The following is an 8675-nucleotide window of genomic DNA, read 5'->3' on the forward strand; positions in this document are numbered from 1 at the left end:
AAGGCTTAAATTCTAAAAAAAAAAATTGCATAATTTTTTATTTTTTTAGGTGGAGCTCCAGCGTTCCACCCCACGTGATGCCCCAGCTTCTAACCCGATCATATTTAAGCCGATTATTTCTAGCCTGATTTAACCTGATCATTTTTAACCCGATCGTTTATAACCCGATCATTAAAAGATTTTTGTTTTTGAGATTTATTTTAATCAGTGTTTATTTTGAAACCAAGCTAATGTTAACAAAATTGTTATTCTATTAAAATATAGTTCAAATGGTATACTATCAAAATCCACCCGATCAAAATCAACCCGAGTCAAAATCCACCCGGTCAAAATCAACCCTAATCAAAATCCTCCCGATCATAATCCACCCGAGTCAAAATCCACCCGATCAAAATCAACCCGAGTCAAAATCCACCCGGTCAAAATCAACCCGAGTCAAAATCAAACCGAGTCAAAATCTACCGAGACAAAATCCACCCGATCAAAATCCACCGGAGTCGAAACATTCACCTCGCTTTATTTATTTCTTTTTGAATCAAATACTATTTTAATAATTCCCTCTACCCCCAAACATTAATCTCAAACAAACCTCATCTGTAGGTATAACTTGCACTTACTAAATTCTTAATTTTCTGTCCTTTACAAAACGACTTAATAATAAAGAACTGTACTACAGATTAAACTTATTATGTGATTATGAGTTGTTATTTAGTATTTTTGCTTGTTATATGGAATTTTTGCAAAACTGTTTTTGTTTTCTTGATTACTGAATATATTTATAAATAAGTACAGTCGGCAAGCAGCTTTCTTAAAGAAGTTTAACTTTCAATATAAATATAATTACTACAGCTAATAAAAATTAAACAACGTCAGGTTATATAAAATAAAATTTTACTATCCAGATATGATTATGTTGAAACTTTTAAGTAACTAATGGATGTCCAATGAAAAATAGTTATGTACGTTCTCAAACGCAATCACACGAAAATCAATTAAATTTTACTGTTTTTTAGTTATTAAAGTTTAGAAATTAGAATTATTTAAAAACAATTTTCAAAAAAATACGTCACATGATAAGATTTTTATAAAAACTCTGTGCTACAAGTAAAAGCTACCACTTCTACTACAAGTTAATCCATTTAATCCAGGGGTCGGCAAACTACGGCCAGCGGGCCAACTGCGGCCCTCGAAGTGTAAATTTATAGACTCGTTATAACATCAAGCAAAAACCTATTCAACGAACAAGTCAAAAGTAAACTAGGACAACATATTGACGTTCCGCTTCTTCTAATATTTTTCAAAACTGTCGGTGGTAAAGTTTATTTGACAAAACTGTGTTCACAACTTTAATTGTTAGTTTCATTAATTTCAAACTTGTTGTCTTCGCACATAATGCTTCTTGGTGTATTACTAAATAAAGTTCATTTATAAACAAGACAAGTCCAAGATCTGGTTTTAAAACAAAATCATATTATTAAAATGTATTTAGCAATAGCTGCAGTAGCAACATTGTTTGTGACAAAAACTTAAGATCTACACCCATTATAGTTGTGCATTGCACCATTGCTTTTAAAGTGTCTTGACCTATAGCTGTGCTTTACATTGGAATATAATATTAATCAGTCATAATTCAATTTATGTGGCTTTATAATATTAAGACATTTCCTAAACACGACTTCTTGTTGCATTAAGAAATTAAATAATCTATTACTACCGCCAACACAAGTTCTTTAAAAAAGTTTTCCATTCTAAACGGTATCTCCTTATTAGTAATTACTTTTGCTATTTTATAAATGCCTTGAAAATTGTGCTAATCAGTCTGTAGTTACTGAAGATAATCATGTGCTTTATTAAAACTGACTTAAGCGGTTTATTTTTCGTATCTTTAAATAGCTCTTAACTAACGCTTTTTATTTCTTATATCTCGTCTTATATTTTTATTTACTCTTTTAAATACTAAATTTTTAATGCAGATAAAGAATTGCTATGCTGCTGAATGAAAAATAAGTTTCTCTACTTCATTAATGGCTTTATAATCTTTTTTATTTTCGTTATACATACAAAAGAAACTTAACTGTCCATCGAAGGTGACTTATAATAAATTTTTTTTGCTGTACATTTTAATTCATTGTTAATAAATTTCGTTTTTTTTTTTTTTTTGTGAACTTGATTTTAAACAGGGTTGCCAAATAAACAGGCTAGTTTTAAAATTTGAAAACTCAGGCTAAGTTAAATTCATTTAAGACATTTTTTAAAACTCAGATGTGCGTGAAATTTTCACTTCAAGTACTTTGAGTAAATTTTCGAACTCTCAGAATAGTTTTTATGACTGTAGTGTAGTTTATTTATTGTAATTTTTTCTAGGCTATTTACATATTTTGTACTTTTTAATAATGATGAGGTATTTAAGCTAGATCTTTTTATTTTTTAGCTTTATCAACTTTTAGTAAACTTAGACTGGTTTGATATAACTCAGACATTTTTGCTGTTAAAAAGACAACCATGTAAAACAGAAATAAATTACTAATAAGCAATTCGAGTACTAATTATGTTTAAAAAAATGTTTTATATTTTTACAATACAAACAGATATTATCTTTTTTAGTAAACTAATTACTGAATTTTCAAAAGAGTGCGAGTTATTAAAAAACAAAAAATATTTTCAATGGTTAGTAATTTTTTAAGTATGAAAAAGTAGTTGAAAACATAAAAAAATCTTTAAAATTGACCCATAAATGACACCCATAAAGTAATTAAAGCTTGGTTTTTATAGAGAGTTTGGTTGTAAGTAAAATATTAAAATTGATAAGTTAAACTTATTGACTGTTTAAGATAGTAAATAGTTTATTAAGGCTTAATACATTAGTCAATGTAAATTTGATTGCAATAAATATTTATAATTAAAATAGGCATTCTATGTGTAGCTAATAGCAAATTAAAATAGTAGACTGATTAAAAGTAAACTAAAACTGTGACTAAAACTAAAACCAAAAGATTAAGTAAAATTGCAGCCCGCGAATATTTTTTAAACTTGAAATTTGGCCGCGAGCACCAACTACCTGCCGACCCCTGGTCTAGATAGATAAAAATTATATTTATTCTCTTGACTTAAAATTTTCAACACACAACAGTTTCTTTTGGTAGGTGTCAAATTTGCATGAACGGACAAAATTGCACGAAGGCATGAAATTGCACGAAGACAAAATTACATGAAGACACTTCTGCACGAGGGGACATTTTTGCACGAGCAGACAATTTTGCACGGGTTAATTTTTTTTTTTTACTAGTTTTTATTTTTTAATTTTATTATCATTGTTACCCCTAACCCTTACCCTCGGTCGGTAGCTTTTTTTTTCGTTTTAATTAATTTATTTTAATTTATTTTTGTTTTGTTTTCACTATCACTGTTACCCCTAGCCCTTACCCTCGGTCAGTAACTTTTTTTTTCAGTTTATCTTTTAGTTATTTTTTACCGTTTTTTTTATATATGTTTTTTTTTTCTTTTTTTTTTTGCTGTCGTGCAAAAATGACCCTCCGTACAAAATTGTCTTCGTGCAAAATTTACCCTTCGTGCAATTTTGTCTACATGCAATTTTGACCCTTTCTCGTTTCTTTGTTCTTTAAGTATACTTTTTACGGAACTTAACAGTAAAATTATACAGCTAAAACAAACTATGTTTTTTATTTATTTCGGGTTTATTAAGTCGGAATGAGCACATAGAAAAATTAAGACATTTTTGCTCTTTTTAGTCTGCGTAGCATATCTAAAAGGGGAGCGGATCAGAATGACACAGCTACAAAATGACACGGTCGTCAAATAGACACGGTGCGTCACTTTGGCACAGCGACAAAATGACACGGTGCGTCACTTTGACACAGAGGGTCACTTTGGCACGGCGACAAAATGACACGGTGCGTCACTTTGGCACGGAGGGTCACTTTGGCACAGCGACAAAACGACACCGTGCGTCACTTTGGCACAGAGGGTCACTTTGGCACAGCGACAAAACGACACCGTGCGTCACTTTGGCACGGAGGGTCACTTAGGCGCAGCGACAAAATGACACGGAGGGCCACTTTAGCACAGCGACAAAATGACACGGTGGTTAATAAGGGAGGGAGCGATTTGTTGTGAATCTTCAATCTTCATTGGTATGGAAACGATCTTATTTTTCTAGGAAACTTTTCAATTTCCTGTCTTCTAACCGGTTTTGTAGAATCAGCAACAATCTTATTGATTTACTTTAAAAACAAAGACCGCAGGAATTTTTGATTGTGACTACATAAAATAAAGTGAAACACTTAATGTTTATACATTCTATTGTCCATCGTCGTACTTATAAAAAACATACTCATTTTTAAGCAGTAACAAGGTGTTAGGTGTGCTTAAAAGCTGTGCTTAATAAACGAAAAATAATTATTTGTATCAAACAACGTTCACAAAGATGCAAAAACATCAACTTTTTTAACAAAATACGACTGCCAAAATTAAAGGAATTTATTTTGATTTCTTTCGAATGGAAAAACTTAAACACAGTTTTGTACTAGAACTTAAAACGAGTGATAAAAATTAGGAAATGACTTGCCATTTTACGCTTAAAAGATAAAAACTCATGTAAACATATTTTTTAAACTTCAGCAACATTCTGATTTAAAAAATACAATCTACATTTTAGATCAATCATTCAGCACATCAAAACAATAAACTAGTATATGTAAACACAGAGGAAAATTTGTTTTATAAACTAAAACTCAGACGTTATCGATAACAACTTTTCTGCTGTTGTAATTCTAAATTCTAATGCGGTTCTTATTTTACGTTTTTATGCTTAAAAAAGTAATACTTGCGCTCTTTTGGCGACTTAGTAGGTTGCAATTTTGAACTAAAATACTGCGTTCCCTGACGATTTACGTTAGTAGCAACATCTTCAAAAAATAATTGTGCACTTGACTTAAAAGCAAAATAAAACAAGTAAACTAAAATAAGAAATTTAAAATTATGCTTGATAGGAACTAATCATGAATTAATTTCGAAATTTTTTCCAGGTTTTTAAAAGTACGCATTTTAGGTCTATTTTTAAATTTAGGACAGTTTATTTTAATTATTTGCTTTTAGACAAGTTTATTATACATTTTCAATACAGAGTTTTAAGAAAACATCCTAACTTATTAACTTTTTTTAAATATTATTTTGTATGTTTTTGGAAATTTAGGACTTTAAATTAAACATTTTTAACTGCTCGTAATAGATTGTTAAATCATGTGATTTACGACTCGATAACTGAAATGTTCTTTAGTATAACTTTTCGAGCAATAACCTTTTGTCGTTTAAAAAGCAGTAATAAACAAAGTTTTATGTTTAAACAAACTACTGGTTAAAATATTAAACATATTTAATATAACTTGCTAATTACTACAAAAGCAGCTTAACTCTGTATTTTTAAAAACTAGAGTTAAAACACGCATGACTTATTCTTACAACGAAATAACTCTGTATTAAATTAAATCTTAGTTATTTTTTATAACAATTCCTGATAATAATTAATTAAACGTTTAACAAAAAGTACTAAATTTTATTCATTACATAAACATGAAACGTCGTGAAACGTAAAAAATAAAACTTAAGAACATTTTTGTTTTTATACTATGACTTAAATTTTAAAGTATATAGTTTCGAATGTATCAAGCTACTATAGTTTGGAAAAGATATAATAAATCTTTTGTTTAACTAATTCCCATCAAAATTTTACAATTTAAAGTTATATTACTTAAGAAGTTTAGTTTTGCTTATAAGTTTGTTAATCCATGCTATAGTGACGCACCGTGTCATTTTGTCGCTGTGTCAAAGTGACGTATCGTGTCATTTTGTTGCTGTGCCAAAGTGACCCTCTGTGCCAAAGTGACGCACCGTGTCGTTTTGTCGCCGTGCCAAAGTGACCCTCCGTGCCAAAGTGACGCACCGTGTCATTTTTTCGCCGTGCCAAAGTGACCCTCCGTGCCAAAGTGACGCACTGTGTCATTTTGTCGCCGAGCCAAAGTGACCCTCCGTGCCAAAGTGACGCACCGTGCCAAGGTGACGCACCGTGTCATTTTGTCGCTGTGCCAAAGTGACGCACCGTGTCATTTTGTCGCCGTGCCAAAGTGACGCACCGTGTCATTTTGTCGCTGTGTCATTCTGACACCCACCCATCTTAAAGAACGCATTTAAAACTTTACTAATTGCTTTGCAGTATTTTTTAGTTAGCTAACTACAACAGTCAGTGTTTTTGTTTTTATATAAACTTAAAACTTATTGGGATGTTGGCAAGTTTTGGTTTTTTTTTAGTTTTTATCTTTATTTAGGGTCTTATTACTTAATCAAAAATTAAAAACTAAGAAAATTTAATTTCACTGACGAAAAACAATATTTTTGTTAAAATTTTTTTTTAATGCTAAATATAACTTGTTTTATGTTACGGAAACTAAAAAAACATTTATAGACCCTTTTGCGGTTCATAGTTCGCGTAGCATATTAAAATAAACATAGTTCTACATTTTTTTAATCTTCAACACAGCTGTTTTGATTTGTCAGTAAATTTAGTTTAAGATAAAAATTGTTAAGCAAGAAGAATTTGATTTTTCCTTATTTTAGAATGATTGTCGTATAGTATATCTTATATATTCAAAAACTCAACTTCAATATGAGCATATTGAAAATAAGAAAAAATTCAAAACAAAGAAAAAAATGTAAGTATAACAACTTTAAACGAAAATAATACCAAAAGTATATTATAAGTAAAACATAATAAACACGAAGTTTTGTTTAATACTGAAAACTTAAATTTCCATAAAAGAACATTTTGTAAAGTTTAGTTTGTTTTATAAATAAGTTCTGACTAAAACAAATCTAAAAATCAAAGTAAGTTAAATGATTGAGCTAGAAATGATCGGGTTAGATCGGGTTTAAAATGATCGGGTTAGATATGATCGAGTAAGAAATGACCGAGTTCGAAATGATCGAGTTAGAAATTATCGAGTTAAGAGTGATTGAGTCAGAAATGATCGGATTAGATACGATCGGGTTAGAAATGATCAAGTTAGAAATGATCGGGTTAAAAATGGTCGGCTTAGAAAAGATTGCTTAGAAGTTGTCGGTTTAGAAATGAATGGGTTAGAAATGATAGCGAGATAGAAATGATCGGCTCCCATGAGTAATTGATAATATAATGATAACTAATAAAAGCTAAGTTTTAGGAATTTTTTTTTTAATTATTATTCTAAGGTAGAAAAACATCAGACTTACTAACCTTCTGCTACGATATACTTTTTTGAGGGTCAAACAAGTAAAAATCGTCACTTATAATTCCACCTGCCCTTATTTTTAATTTAAAAAAGATAAATCTTTGTTTAAAAAAAAAATACCTTAAATAACAAAAAACATTCAAAGTGAAAAATATGTATACATATCTCTCTAAAAAACAATTAAAAAAAAAACAGACATAACGAAAAACGAAAAACTTTGATAATGTTTAAAGTCAGTTTAAAGGAAACAATTCACCCGGAACAAATTAAAGAATAGACATTTATTATATATTTTTTTGTAAATTTTTTAGCAGAAAACTCGGTGATTTAATAAATTTAACTATAATTATTCTTACTGCTAGAAGGCTTAAATATTTGTATAAAACAAAAATGTTTGTTATTAATGTAGAATTTTTTTTTGTGTATTCTTCACAACCAAAACTGTCCGGATAAGTGAAGTCTGTATAAGTGAATAAGCACTGTACTTATTTTTATGTTTTTATTTATGTTAAGTTGAGTTTATGGTTGAATTCACTTCTTTAAAGATTAAAACATTGTATAATATATATATATTTATTCAATTATACATTTCTTTAACTGTTTCAATCAAGTTATTAAATGAAAAGTTAAAATTTTGGCATAAAATGCTGATAAAATACTTTAGCTTATTTACCTTCTTTAAAGAATTTGTAACCTATCTATCTAGTGTTTTTATGTTTGCTATTAGTATTGTTTATCTCGTGTTATTAGGTAACTTAAAGTCAATTTTTTTAGCTCTAAAGTATTCTCTACTTATTTTTTTTTAAGTTTTTGACTTAAAATTTTTTCAACTTCTGTGTTGTTAGACAAGTTTTTGAGTACATTTTGAATAAAACTTTTTAAGTAAACTCAAAAATTAGCTAACTTATTTCCTTTCATTTTATTGATTGTTTTATTTCTTAAGGTTTAAAGTCTGCAATTAAATTAAGTGTTGAATTTTGGTTGTGTTCTGCTGAATATTTCCCATGTTATCTTAAAGTCTGTGTTATTGTGTTTTTAATCCAAGTATAGTTTGCTAGTTCTGTTGTATGTCTTTTAATTATGTTGTGAAATGAAGATTTATAATTCCTATATCTTTCTTTAAAAGTGTTTTTGTTGGTCCAATGAAATGTTTTGTTGCTTATTGATTATTACTACCACTCTTTAAATCATGTTGGAAATTAGGAATTTATTATCAAATGGGCAGCGTCCTTTACGGCAATCGCTAAGTTATCTTTTGTGTTATTTTTATTATCTTTTGTTTAATATTTTCTTTTAATATGGCATTATATTGCTTTCAAAATTACTTGTGGAACTGTATGATAGTTTAATTGTATTGCGATTGAATATTTTTTGTATAACTGCCCTTTAGTAGAC

Source organism: Thalia democratica, chromosome 1 (assembly GCF_965202585.1).
Source record: "Thalia democratica chromosome 1, ktThaDemo2.hap1.1, whole genome shotgun sequence".
NCBI lineage: Eukaryota > Metazoa > Chordata > Thaliacea > Salpida > Salpidae > Thalia > Thalia democratica.